Source organism: Sinocyclocheilus rhinocerous, unplaced genomic scaffold, assembly GCF_001515625.1.
Source record: "Sinocyclocheilus rhinocerous isolate Xijiao unplaced genomic scaffold, SAMN03320098_v1.1 scaffold1110, whole genome shotgun sequence".
Taxonomy (NCBI): domain Eukaryota; kingdom Metazoa; phylum Chordata; class Actinopteri; order Cypriniformes; family Cyprinidae; genus Sinocyclocheilus; species Sinocyclocheilus rhinocerous.
Window position 1 is genome coordinate 294,204 of NW_015653168.1, and position 11,206 is coordinate 305,409.

General features: G+C 37.3%; 1 protein-coding gene across 14 annotated transcripts in view; it reads left to right on the forward strand.

Annotated features, from left to right (window-relative positions):
* Positions 1–1,420: 1,420 nt before the first annotated feature.
* Positions 1,421–11,206, forward strand: part of LOC107715609 (myocyte-specific enhancer factor 2A-like) — a 105,964-nt gene continuing 96,178 nt past the window's right edge. For 6 of the 14 annotated variants that reach the window (XM_016521751.1, XM_016521754.1, XM_016521755.1 and 3 more), the window contains exons 1-2: positions 5,482–5,681; positions 9,426–9,568. The gene's annotated coding sequence lies outside the window, so the exon portion shown is untranslated. Of the gene's footprint in view, positions 1,749–5,481; positions 5,682–9,425; positions 9,569–11,206 lie in introns of those variants that run through there. The other 8 variants (XM_016521756.1, XM_016521765.1, XM_016521758.1 and 5 more) reach the window with 4 other exon arrangements.

An 11,206-nucleotide genomic window follows, 5' to 3' on the forward strand; every position in this document is an offset into this window, starting at 1 on the left:
ACAGTTGTGTGCAGTGCTGCACTACTCAGTGCTGGCAGGGCATGCTCAGTGTTAATTACGTGCGGTAATGAGAGAACAGAGCCAGACTGTGAGACACAGGGTATTTTTAGAGCCTCTGCAAAGTTATCTAATGCACAGACTCAATCTGCACAGAGACATACTGATGTACTTTTGCGCTATTCCAGTTCCTCTCTTTATTTTGTCATCCTTCCTTTAGGCTCTGTCTGCTGATCATTTCAACAAGTGTGTGGATGGTGAAAATTGTAAAAAAACGTATGAAGAATGGTGTTATTATTAACACTTCACTATAAGGTTCAGTTCATACCATTAGTAAATGAGTTTTTTCAGCATTTTTTGTCTAGGTTATGTTCATTTATACTATTTTTCATTACTCACTCATGTTAATTTCTAATAACTAATGTTCATTTGTACAACTTGAAATGCTAAAGTGTATTGGTTTATAGAATTTAACATTAACCTAGATGATACCTAGTGCATTAACAAGTGTTAACTATTGTAGCGAGATGCTCTTTTACACAATATATGAATATTGCATTGTCTTCAGTATTTTTGGATAAGGTCAGATAATACTTAACACTGAGAAACATTAGCTGGGAACTGTGGACAATGAGCGGGATATTTGAAAGAGTTTGGCTAGTTTAATTCTTGCTAGTTCTAATTGTAATGATGCATTAATCAAGAATCTGCTGTCAAAACAATGACCTTCAGTGTGTTTATGAATCCACTGAGCCTGTTGTTCTTCAAAAAGAAAGTTCAGACAGAAACTCTAACTTCACTATGGTGCTCTAATAGTCTGTTATATGAGCGATATTATAAGATCCTTTATTTAATTGGTGGCGTAGTATCTAAGCAGTCTGGAGCTATTTGTGGTCTGGTACAATGCTGAAAATGTCAGCTGTCTTCTATTTGAGTATATTTTATAAACCCCACTGCAATTCTCTGGGTCTTTATGACCTATCAATACAATACTTTAACTTCAGCTGGCAGGGAAATATAAGTGCTTCAGCTGGCTTATTTTTCACTACTCTGTTGAACCCAAAACTTTATGTCAATATACTATTGAAATTTTGCTCAAATGTTGATGGTTCACGTTTAGATGACTTCTGCTGGCAAAAAGAATGACACTTTGAAATATTGGTGCCAGCGCTGGCAAGTCTTTATTATGAGAAAGCGAACCAACAGGGAATTCTTTCCTTCTTTCTTCCATCTCTTGTGAACAGTCAGGCATTGTTGTTCTCCGATCAGCACAATTTTTCACTTTTATTAATAATAATAACAACACAAAACACATCTAACACCCTCAGTATTGGTGAGTGACAGCTGCGGCTGGTCCACCACTCCCCTGAGCCAAGCCCTGTCACATACACGCATGCCCAGCATGTCAGTGTCCATCTGGGATCCTACCCTTCAAACTTCTGTCGCCCAGCTCCCTTCCGGCAGAAAGACCCAGGGACGAGAGTGTGAAGTCAGGCCTTACAGGAGCAAGAAGAAAGCCGTCCAAAGCCAGCTGGTCTGGCTTTGAGGAATGCAAGGGAGATAGAAAGCAAAAGAGAGAAAGAGTGAATGTGAGAGAGGAAGGCAGACAGAAAGAGAGACAGAGAACAAGAGAGAAAATTCAAGTAATACCAGGGAAATTAAGAAAGTAAGAGTGGCACACCTGAGAAAGATACCCGAGGAAGGCCTTAGCAGCAGGTTCTGTGAAGGTAATCGATCATCGCAAGAAACAGGTGAGACACACAGCCATTCACAGATGGGGAGGGGCAATGGGGAAGATGCATTGTATACAAAACATTAACACATGACCTGACTGCTGGTGATTGGTAAGTAATAGAATGATGGAATAATTACACTTAAAATCATCAAAGCGAAACATTGCAAGTAACTTTTTTTTGCAGGATTGCACCACTTTCATTTTACTTTAATAAAATTGAAACTGTGCATAGAGGAAACCGATTTTCTAGGAGGATCTTTTAAAGGAATCAGCTACTTTTGGTTCAATACTGAAGTATATGAATATATATGGTAATATTTCAGTTGCAGCTATACCTGCACCACATTTCATTATATTATTTAAAGAAATCTCCTTCAAGGGCTCAGTTTTTTTTTTTAATTGCTGTAAACTTAAACTTAAAAATATATATATTTTTTATTTCATAATCCTTTCACTCTGCTTACTGGCTATTATCTACAGTATTTTCAGTCACAGCTGATTAAAGACTAAATTTGATGCAAGAAGAACAAATTGTGTTTCTTTCTAGCTAATCTCTAGACCACAGGTGGCTGAGGGTTCAGTGTGGTTTGTTAGGGTTCTGGTGCCAATGGGTGTTTGCACAGGGGATCCGGAGTATGTGCCTTGCCCTGATGGGACTATTTTTATGTACAGCTCCAGCTTTACAAGGCTTCAAATAGAATGTGAAAAAATGTGAAGTCACAGAGGGCACATAATCAGGGATTTCATCAATATCCATAGCCATTTTCCAGGGATTATGTGAGTTTTCTGTGGATTCTATGGCTATATCTTCTATTGTAGTTTATTTCATGTGGCACTGGTTCTTGTCTTAAGAAACTGAATAATGAAGTACTTTAACATTTTTACATTTTCAGACGTTGTAAAGAAGGATCAGCAAGGAAAAGATCTGTTACTTTATCTTAACATTCTAAAATTCTGCTAAAATATCAATAAATTTACTCAAAGTGCAAAAAAAAAAAGTTAAAAGATGTTCTTAAGATTAAATATAAAGTGCATCCATGCAATCCATGATTGCTCATATTTACCTTCAAGATTTATGTCCAGGTGCAATTTGAAAGTGCTTAAAACACTGGATATTGAGGTCAGTGTGTATTAGTAATCACCTGGTGAATTTATCTGTATTGTTGCACAAGTTAACTGTACTGTGGATTAGAAAGTTATAAAAAAATGATGACACTCTCACCGTATTTTAGTATTAAGATAGGCCTAATGTAGTGTTTCAAAGTAAAACAAACCATTTTATAAATGTAAATCATTTATGAAGGCCTCATTCTGTTTTGTTTTATTTACTGGTCTCTGTATAACCATTTTGCATTGTTTTAACATGTTGTAATTCCTTTGATCTCCTGCGTGTCCTATTTTACATGTGGTAAAACGGTGGTAATACAAATTCCCTTAAGTCCCAGCAAAAACAACTCATGTTCAGTACCACACCTCTTCCACAGATCCTACAACTACACGTGACACTGCCACATGCAACGTAAAACGCAGCCAACCTCTTTTCTCTGATTGGTCACTGACAAGCCGCTGATGGATTCGATTGGATGAGAAACATGTCACTTCAAAAGCACTGACCCTATTGTTACTGTTGTTTTATAGAACTTACGTCAATCGTATCTAAGGTAGTGCCAGTCTAACAACCATAATAAATATTAAAATGGCTCTGGACGTAACGGGCTTTTAGCAGGCAGCCAGTAATCGTTGCTGTGGAGGATTTTACTAAACAGTGACGTCTTTGTTAACTTTTTGCGCGACAGTGCCTGTCACTTCCTCGATTCGATGACATGCACATATAGTTGGCTATTCGCGTTTCCTCGCTTTCTCAAACTGTTAAACACGGTGATGTCATGGTGTGGCGGTTAGCGAGCCGTTTCCTTTCTCACTTCATTTCGCGCGCTCACTTGGTTTGCCGCTTTTTACCTTTGACAAAAACACAGTATCGAAGTTCTATCGTGTTGTTTTCATCATGTTTAAGTCGCTGTTCTTGAGTTTTTAATATTTGTTTTTAAACTGAAGATGAGACACGAGTAGAGTAGGAGGTGGAGGTTGAGGAGGCGGTGTTTTATGGCAAGCTCTAGTAACAATGATTTCTTAAGACTACATAGTATTATAATCTGTTTAATTGTTAATTGTTAAACTGTTAAATGTCGGTAATAACTACGAAGTAATCCAATAGTGACCAATAGTTTGACATTTTTTTGGCTACTAGCCACTATCCCGAAAAATGTTTTTCCCATTGAACTCTGTGGTTTAGGTCAGTGTTTCCCAACCTTTCTTTAGTCGCGGCACCCTTTGGAAATTTTAACAAATTTGTGGCACCCTACAAAATTAATTTTGTCACAATATTTGAATTTCTAACTTCGATATGATACTTTGAAAAGTATAGATATTCGGTACAGCAGGGAAGAACTGCAGAATATACTGTCATACAGATATTTTTAATATTATAAAAAAAAAATTGTCCATCAATGGTGGCAAATCAGTAGGCTAATTTCTAATGAAAAGACCAATTTATATGACAGATTTTAATGTAGGCTTTTATACATATGTAAACATTATTTAATTACAAATAAAAAATAACGATAGGCCTACAAATGAAATAAATTGCTTTTTAGCACCCCGGTTGGGAAACACTGGTTTAGATAATGACTGTGCACTTCTAACTAATAGCCTCTGTTTTCAAGTATTGGTGGCACCTTTCCCATTTTTAGTTGTAACTACTTTATGGACTAGTATGTCTTAGTTACTCCAATAGTTAAGCCTACTAGTATTTCAGTTTTTTTAATAGCAATTAAATAGACATTAGTACCTATTTATTAGACATTAATATGCATTCTTATAATTACTTATAAAATGTCCAACTTTACTTATAAGATTCAAATCAGTCTATAAAGTAGTCTGTTTGACTAGTAATTACATAAACTTTAAGTAAAATTACATCTTTAGGAACTAGAGCTAGTAACTAGTACTTTTAGTAGTCTACTTGTATTCTATAGTTAAGGCCTGCGCACACCAAGGACGATAACTATAAAGATAACGATAAAGATATAGTTCTAAAAATCGATTTTTTTCCAGCTGATGAATGATACAAACATTGACACCCAATCAGAATCCATCCTGCTATAACGAGCTCGAGAATTTAAAGGGGCAGACGAGCGTGTGCTTAAAGAGACGATATGTGCTGGTGTGGACGCTAATATCTTTATCTTTATAGTTATCTTTATAGTTATTGTTCTTGGTGTGAATGGGGCATTAGGCCTACTAGTATTCCAGTTTTCTTAGTAGCAATTAAATATAAATTAGTACCTATTTATTAGACACTAATATGCATTGTGATAATTCTGATTTCGAACTTTAATAATACGATTTCTAACCAATCTATAAATTAATTTGTTTGACTAGTCATTGCATAAAATATAATTAAAAATGCAGTTGTACATAGGGAGATAGTAATGACTATTAACATGTGGAATTTGCACCAGTGTCTTAAAAATAGGTACAGTAGGTCTACTATCTAATAAATAAGTACTAGTAGAGCTATAGATTCCAGTAACCTGGTATGGCTAATAGGGATAGTTACTAGTGAAATTGAAAAAGAAACTAGTCATTATTTCATACCTTAAAAAACAAGTAACAGTAATGTGGCGATGGACACTATTTAGTTTTAAAGAATATATGTTAAAAGGGCTTGCCGTAGGAGGTTGACTCCGTCTAGTGTTCGTCATATTGGGGGAGGAGCTCATGTTGTGACAAGAGCGACTGCTGCTTCTTCTGAGTTTGTCAGCTCAGCTCCCGAAAATAGAAGCCGTGTGTCAATGTGACTGAAAATACATTTATGTCACAGTGTATCCACGGGAGTCACTGATACACAGTATCTATATACAGCGAGGGGGACCGCGAAGAAAAAGAGGTGAGTCGCAAAAATAGCAACAATGTTACACAGCAGCGGAGTCAGAGAGAGAGGAGGGAGTCGTGGAGTGAGACTGGATGAGCGCAAATTAAACGCGTTACAGTTCGTCTGGGAAGCTAAACATGGTTGTCATATGTGTGTCTCAGTGGTCGGCAACACGTTTGGATGTGTTTGTTGCCGAGTCGCGAGCTCCAGACTGAAGGACAACAATGTTTTTCGTGCTCGTAATTCTCTGTGAAGAAGAGCTCGTGCGTGGTTTTGGGTTCAGTCCACTTTGACATTTGGCAAATGTTGCGCTCTAGTCTCGCAACATTATTTTCCGGGCGGTGTTAAATATTTATGGAGGGGCGATTGAAAACGACAGATATTAGTCAGGAAAGCCAGCAGATATTTACTGTAAAGTTAGAATTTGTGTGGATATACTTTGCAAACCGTTAAGCTTTCGCCTCTGAATATGGTTGAAGAGGGTCATCTGCAGATGTTCAGAACTTCAGAACAGGGCAAGCTCAACTTCAGGACATAATATTTCTGTACTTTGTTTTGTTTTCGAAGACTGGTTGAAGTTGCAAGACAGTCATTTATTGCATTCTGTCTTGCTTTTTGGACGGAACAGTTATTTAAAACATCCAAACTAGCAGAGACAACTAGATATACTAATTTACTGTACTTCGGACACTATAATTAGGGATTAGTAAATGTTTTACATTTTAAAACACGCACAGTCAACAGGGTTAAAATGTAGGATATTATCTCCGTAGCCATCTAAAGCACGTCCGACCACTTTATGAATATTAGGAAAAGTTATTGATCTTTTATTATGCCGAACTTCGAGAATGATTTTGAAATTTGGAAGTGATTGCAGATAGTTTTCTCTGTGAAATCTAGATGGTGCTGGTCTCTTTGGATAATTAACACCAGTAACAGCACGAAGTGTCACATTGGTGAAGCTTCGCAGGGTTTATTGGAGTCTCTATACTGTATGTTTAGTGAATAAACTGAGACAAGTGTAAATTGATGCCATCAATTATTTTATAATAGCATATTAATTTCAGTTGTGATTTAATGTTATTCTTGAAGTCACAAGGTCTTGTTACAAACTAGTGAGAGGTCTAGCTATTGTGTGGTACATGATTGTGACTCACATGCAAGGTCATTACTGCATTAAAGTTATTCAATTAAATCTAATTTTAATTTCATTCATGTTTAGTTTGGCCATTAACCAACAATGAGGTCATTCACTGTTATTAGTAAAAAAAAAAAAAAAAACTAGACTACTACTGTTTCACTTTATGAAATTTAAAACTGATTGTATTGAATTAATAGTTTGGTATTTGTCTCAGCACCTTAATAAATGCTTGTTTAAAATGTTAGCTTTAGTATTTACTTTACTTTTGGACAGAGACAAACTATAAAAGAAGGTTAAATAAAAAAAGTTAGTGCTTTAAATGCTTTACCTTTATGTACAACAAGCATTCATTGTAAATCCTTTTTTTCCTTTCTGTAAGAGCTGCTGACTTTGACATGCACAGTGAAGGAACAGCCTAATCATCCAGAGGCAGAGAGTGTAGTACTTGTGCTTGTAAGATTACACATGCCTCTGTTAATGGCCCTGTAGCCCGCCATTTAGTTATCGGTAAAGTGCCTTAGACTCGCCTTAAATGCAATATTACAAGATGACATGTCATTTTGACCTTCACAGAGTGTTTTAGGCATGTCAGTCATAAATATTTAACAATTAAAATAATTATCAATAGATAAAGATATAAAATTGATAAAAAACAGTACTAAAGTAAGCCACAATGTCTCAAACTGTTGTCCGAATGTCAAAGGCTAAATGTGGATGTGTTCATAGGGTTGCTCATTGCTTGTGTCTGACAAGCATTGTAATTACGAGCCACACGAGGAAGGCAATCAGGTCACGGTACATCATCATGAAAATGACCTCAGGAAGAATGTTTGTCTGTCCCACTGATTGTTCGGCTTTTAAGAGGCTTACAACCAGTAGTCAGGGCCCAGCACACCATAGATTCATTGATTAGTTTGATATTTCAAGCTGCACAGAGAGATGGTATAATAGGAAATGAAGTGCCAAAAAAAAAAAAAAAAATCTTTCACATGATTGATTATTTAGTGCTTGCTTGAGATATACAATAAAAAATTAATTGTATGTTTCCTAAATTATGTACATTTATATACTGTAAAAAGTGTAATTACATCTGTAATTAATTTCTGTAATTATTCTATAATTATCAAATCTATAATTACACTGTTCACACTACCTACTCTTTAACTCACCCTTAAACCTAACCATACAGCGAATCCATATAACACATATTTCACCTCAATAGCAGCACAAGTATTTTCCAGTACAACATGAATACAATAAGAACGTTGTACCAAACTATTTTTTAACGTAAGTAGTAGTTAAAGACACTTAATAAAAGTTGGACCCAAGTTTTATATAATATCATAAGTGAATATGAAGTATGTATTTGTGAAGGACAGGGATTTAATCAGCCTTGGTGTCAGAATTGATTCTTTTTGATTGTTTGATCTCTGTGCACTCTGACTGAAATATTGGTTCATGAACTGTGCTTATAGCACACACTGAAGTTATTTTGTTGCAAACCATGTTCAAATATGTTTTAATTAAATTTGTTTTGCTGCCCTCGTTTTCATCTGAGGTACATTGTAAGAATTAATATCCCAGTCAAGTGCATAACGCCATCACACTTTTTCCATCTGGCTTTCTGTGCGACTTCATTATAGTTTAATAAGCCTAAACTAAACATGGGTGCAAAGTCAGCACTGAAAACATCACACGGAAACTCAATAGCTTTCTGTTTACACACTCGACAATGAATTAGTCAGCGAAGGAATTCTTTTAATATTCTGTATGCTGTTCACCCAACATGCCCCTCTTCAAATTCGATAAAGCACAACATCACACTTGAAATTGGTGTCGGGCTGTGCTCTGTTAATAAAGCATCTTTTGTTTATGTATGGTTTTTGTATTACTAGATACTGACATTACATTAGATACTGACTGTGTTTTTTTTTCTGTACATGACGCTGCTATTTCTGCTATGTTTATTTGTTTTATTTCATACATTAATTTAATTGAAATCACTCCTCTTTTCGACCACAGTCACTGCTAATCTAGTTGATGCAATCAGTATCTAATAATATTTCCAGGTTAGACTCAACCGCCTTAATCGTCATTCTAACAGACATGTGACTTCTTGCATCTTCCAGCTTGAGCTCTGAGTTCACTTTAGCTGTAAAAGTTTTCTCAGGCCCGTTTCTTAATATTTCTCCCATAGGCTTGCTGTAGACTGTAGTTTACACTTCATCGGGTGTAACGCAACAGATTTATAGCGTATGCTATACGATGCACTCAGACGCACTGTCAGTGTGCGTCGTCCCATGGGCGTCTGTCCATGCCTGTGCCATTCTTGTGAAATAATGTCAGCCGTGGTGAAGTCGAGCTCCAGAGGTGGTGATTGGTGTTACGCAGGGTGGGGGTTAGAGCATCTCCCACTGTGCTGTTCATAGCACTCCAATCTCACAGCCTGCTCTCAGCTCCTTCCAGGAGAGAGTGAATAGAGAGAGTCTGGAGTGTGTGGGCGAGTCTGATCTGCAATTAACGCTGGTTGTCAGAAAGAGAAGGCTGGCGTTTACACCATGCTTCTGAATCACTGAGCGAAACACTGAAACACCTCTCTTCCCTTCCCCCTCAAACAGGGCATTTTACCCGAGGAGGTGAAAGCACCAGGAAGCTCCAAGTAGAGGGAAGCATTGAAAGCAAAGGAAGAAAGAACGTAAATAAGACTTGAGCTGGATATTTTGGGTCCAGGACCGAGGATTGCGCTGCTTCATTTGTTAGGGTAAGCCCCATCTCTTCTTCTTTTCCTGTCAAACAATGCTGAATCTGTTTTAATTACACAGAGGCTCACTTTTTTGTATTAAATCTAATGAAGTAAACATGATACAATGCCATATGGTCAGTTGACGTCTAATGTTGAGCGCCTGCCGTACTCTACATGCACGATATGATTTATATGGTGAAATTCTGTTGAAAACAAGTTGTTTGTCTTGTTCCAAATAGGAGTTACACTGGCCATGCAGAAGCTGTAGTGTTTAATTTGACGTTTAATTTCACGTTAGCTGAATTTAAAGTGAAACACCCTGTTCTTAAGTGTCTTATTTGAGTCAGCTGCAGCTGGCAAAGGATGCATTGTTCAGTCTCAAAGTTAGCTACAAATGTTATTAACAAGCGGAGGCTGGACCTGTTTTTAAAACAAGGGTACTGGTATGTAATCTTGCTAGTCTGCAGTTTTTTTTAGAAATAAGGTTTATTCATTTATTATTTGTCACTGCTGATAATGTGATGCAATCTATTATTTAGAGACTCAGATTGTGTAAAATCTGTATGTTTCATCTGCATTGATTTTCTGTAAATTAACTGAGCTTAAGTGAAATGTTTGAAATGTTAGTTTGCTGTCATCGCAATATAAACCAAAACAAGTAACAACAAAACCACTCAATGACACATTTAATGACACATTTGTGCAATCCTTACTGGAAACAGGCCGTTTTCAGGGGACGTCATTGACTCTGTATTTGACGCGTCATGCTCATTACTTGTTTGAACGCTCTTGTCGCAGGCCTATTCTTTTTCCCAGAGTGTGAAGACACTTTAGCAGTTCTGTTCTAAATATTTTTCAGATCAGCCCTTTGGAATGTGCCGTACTTTTGCACCACGTCCATTAAATCACGCTCGGTTTTCTTTTTGTGCAACGGCTCTCTTTCACGCTTGCTCAGAGCAGCGTGATTCATTGTTTATTGGAACCCTATCATTGAGCTAGAGATTCCAGCATTCTCCCGTGAGACCTGGAGGCAGGATGCAGAATCTTGAGCCCAGCAGATAATGTCTGAGCCATAGTTTGCTTGTGTGGGCAATGCAGACCTTTTTCCCGCCTTTGGGAACATCTCGGAGGATTTTTTTTATTCGATAAAAGGCGTATAAATGGGCCGCTTTTATCACCATAAAGGGAAGAGTTATGAATATGCATCCACATGCATATATTCAGTTGATTTTAGTCTGCACTGACTTCCCTCTCTATTATCTGTGGTTTTTGGATAGGCTTTCTAACCCAGCGGAATGTACGATGTCCCAGCGGGGTCACCCCATAAGTAGCAGCTCCAAAACCAGAAACCTCTGGCTGCCTCCTGTCCCACCACCACGCCACATTGCCACACTTTCGATTCTAAATAAGTTACCAAAGGATATGAGGAACATGTTAGACAAACAGAAAAGCCATCATTTAAGACGTGTATCAAAATATTAGCTCCTCATTTAGCTCGCATGCACACACAACTGCGTCTGTTGCAAGCCGTAAATAGGTTTCCACTGCACTTGCCAAATAAAACCATCTATCAGGTTCTTAGCCTCCTCAGTTTTAGCTTTATTAGGCAGCTTCTTAATATGTAGTGATGATGATTTCCAAACCATTGGCCTGGGG